A 4,007-nucleotide genomic window follows, 5' to 3' on the forward strand; every position below is an offset into this window, starting at 1 on the left:
TCATGTCCCTCATTCCCACATTAGCAAAGTCCATGGAAAGTTCTCAATAAATTATACGTACAATCATGAAAAAAATGTATTGAAAGAATGTGAGCAAAGTATGGTTTTAGCTTATTGAGACCTGTAGGGGTTACTGTGTTTTTGAGGACTTGAAAAACATGATGGAGATGAAGGGAGGGATGTGCTCATTCTGGAAAATTGACAAGAAGATTGCTCCCAGAAACATAGCGATGAATTCTTCCAAAAGGTTACAGTAAAATCACTATCACAACCATGTTCACTGCTGCACTGTTCACCATAGCCAAGTTATGGTAACAGTCCAGATACCCTTTGGGGAGGGATGGTTGGAGAAAGTGTGTCATTTATACACAATTAGATTGCACCCATCCATTATGAAGACTGTTACATTATTTGCAAAGAATTGGATAGATTTAATAGCTAGAACTTTATGCAAGTGTACACAACAGTATTAACCAAAGCATGCTATTGGCAGAGGAGTATTTAAAAGGTGTAATTTCTTATAAAATTGAACTTTTAATACAACAAAATGAATGCCAGGAAACTATCACTTGGAAGATGTGAGGGGAAGTCAAAGGGAAGGAATAGAGTTTTGGAAGAAGAGAGTGAAGGCATAATATACAATACAGATAGTATGAAACTAAAAAAAAATTAAAGTGAGGTGAAGTTTGGAAGACTGTGGGAAAGGTAAGTAAAGATCCACTGTGTTTATAAACTAATTTGTTGAATGGAAATTCCTTTGTACAACTATTTAAGAGAATAAAAATATAATTTAAAAATAGAGACATCTGGGGTTGGGAAGGTGGCTCAGTGGTAGAGCGCTTGCCTTGCATGCCTGAGGCCCTGGGTTCAATTCCTCAGGACCACATAAGCAAAAAGAAAAAGCCAGAAGTGGCTGGCACTGTGGCTCAAGTGGTAGAGCTCTAGCCTTGAGCTGAAGAGCCGAGGTACCGTGCCCAGGCCCAGAGTTCAGGCCCCATGACTGGACTAAAAAAAAAATGGAGACATCTGATCTTAGACTGCATTCTCTTAAACCATGAGTCAATATAATAGTTTCCTTCTCAGAAATTTTCTTTGCAGGTATTTTCCTCATAATGACGGAAAAGTGACCAACACAATGTATATCAGTACATCAAGCTGCACATCATAAAGATACAGAATATAAAAATCACAGTAAAAATGTTAGAATTCATCACATGATAAAATAAAAGTTAGAATGCTGCTGATTAATATTTTTCCAAGTACTTCACCTATAGTATCTAATTTAACCCTCACAATAATCCCATAAAGTGGAATTACTTCCATTTTTAATTCTCAGATGATGATATTCAAGTCTTCAGAGTTGGAAATACTAGTCCAACATTGCACACATGGTAAGTGTTAGCCTGATGCCCATCTCCAACTGTATCAAATGACTTCATTCAATTTTATGACTAAAATACCAGCACTTACTCTTCTAATTCGAGGAAAATTTCCCACAATTATTGTGTACATTCTAATAGTATTTTCTTTATCTTTGTTAGAAAATAAGTAACTGTAATATGAAAACTGCAAGTTCATAATAAATTTATTCCTCCCTGGTTAAAGGAACTGCTAAACTATAACATTCTTGATTTCCAGCTCAAAATAGTAGAAACCGTATTCTATTCCATGACTCAACACTGCACTGCCTGGTGACCTCATCTCTGTTTAACACCATCTTACTGAAAGAATGACCTGCCAATTCCTTATGGAAGCTGACTGCATGTCTTATGGACCAGTGATTTCCATATTGTAGCTCACCTAAGTTGTTTACCATTAGAAGTATTTTGATTGCTTTTTATACCCAACATTTTGAAGGAATGTACTACTTTAAAATGCTATTAAAGCAAGACTGATAAAAAAGTCACCTTTGGCCCCAGATAAATATATTATCTTTCCTATACCCAAAAATACAGGCAGATCTATCATTGTTAGGAAGAAGAGGTTAAAAATCATAGACACCAAGACCTAAGCATGAATTAAAGACTCTCCAACTTGTAAATACAATTGGTTTAAAAAGATAAATACTACTGTGTTTTTAAATAATTTCTTATGATAATTAAGATTCAATTATAAACTATTAACACTTGAAAATAAGTCATTTTCTTGGGAGTTAAACACAAAACACAAGAATAATCCTAATATTTTTAAAAGACCTTTATTTATACTAAAAATTCAATCTCAAAATACAAAGATTCTAAAAGTATCTAAAGTATAGAGACACAAAGGAAAAAATTTAACTGCATCATCTACATTCAAAAGACTGTGATAATAGAAAACACAATTGTGATAATTGAAAACAAAGTTATACAAATAATTAGCTTACTCAATTCACTTATGTTCTTTTATTCTATTTCATTTAGTTTCATAAAAACTGGCTTTTCATAAAATGATGCATAAAAGCCTATATGACCACTTACATTTTCAGATCTTAAAAATATTTATTTCAGAAATGTCTTTAGCTCTATAGTCAATGAACTGAAATAATAATAAAATATTCAAAGTCCTTTCAGATATTGCAAGACTCACTCTGGGATGTTATTTATATTGGAAAAGATATTTGAAAAGCCTTATTTATTAAAGTTGCCATAGTTACTCCCACAAAAGAGCCATTAGTGAAGATCCTTTTGCATGTACAAAACATCTACAATCTGGAAATGACACATGCATTTTGTTTGTTTGTTTTTGAAAGGAATATCTAACAAGCATATCCACAATACTGATTTTCAGTCAATATAATGGGATACTCAAACATAATAAGTATGGGATTATCTCTTAGTGAGAATAGATATGATCTTACAAAAAAATTTTTTTCAACAGAAATCTGGAAAAAGTTTATCCACGTTGTGTTTCACAGGAATAACCAGAGAGTAATACCTTTATGTTTGTTGGTCAAACTCACGGAGTGAGTATATCTTAATAGTATAACCAATTTAAGAGGTCAAATACATATTTTGTACTGACAATCATCTTACAGCAATAATTTACTACCTAATTATGTCTGCATCTTCTTACCTAACATATAGCAAGAGCTGAAAGCAATCTCTTTTATCTAACTTAATGCTGTAAATGCTATGATTATGAAGATATTATTTGACAAATAAAATGTACAAAAGGAAGGTTACACTGAAATGACATAACAGTGATAGATAAAAACATTGCAACACAGTTAGCTCTTTTCAGCCTCACCCTGTACACATTGGCAAGCAACATTGTAACAGCACACAAAAACATACATATACACACATGCGCACATGTACACACACATATACATGCATGCTAAATTCAGGGTTTTTTATACAAAAAAGTACAAATAAAATATTAGTGATTATTAGACACGATAATTTGTTTTATTACAAAATGATACACAATCCAGTCACCACGGGTGTTATATTTTACCTGCCTCACTTAATTTATTTTAATTAATTAATTAATTAATTAATTAATTAATTTGTTTGATAGTAATAATAGGGCTTGAATTCAGGGCCTGGGTCTGTCTCAGAATTTAGTTTTTTTTTTTAGTTTTCTCAAGTCTAGCATTTTACTGCTTGTACCACAGCTCCATTTCTAGCTTTTGCTGGTTACTTTAAAAACAGAATCTAATGGACATTTTTTTTTTGCTTGGTCTGGCTTCAAATCAAAATCCTCAGATTTAATCTTTCTAATTAGCTAGGATTAATGACACAAACCACCAATATGGCTTCTACTTTTTCCTCTATATTTATCTAATGCACATACTTATATAGTAATTTAAAACTGAGTATAGAACCAAGATGTACAGTGATGATATTGTCCTGTCAGAAATTCAAGTTAGTAATTTAAGTTTCTTCTTAAGAACATACACAAAAAATGCCATGATATAGTATAAGAGAACTTACGATTGAACATATGAGCTTTAAGAGATTTCTAATAGATCCATTATTTATTGTTACCCAACATTAGAAAAAAATGTATAATGCAGTAGTAAA

The sequence above is a fragment of the Dipodomys merriami genome, unplaced genomic scaffold (assembly GCF_024711535.1).
Source record: "Dipodomys merriami isolate MVZ:Mamm:240054 unplaced genomic scaffold, mDipMer1.0.p SCAF_239, whole genome shotgun sequence".
Classification (NCBI taxonomy): domain Eukaryota; kingdom Metazoa; phylum Chordata; class Mammalia; order Rodentia; family Heteromyidae; genus Dipodomys; species Dipodomys merriami.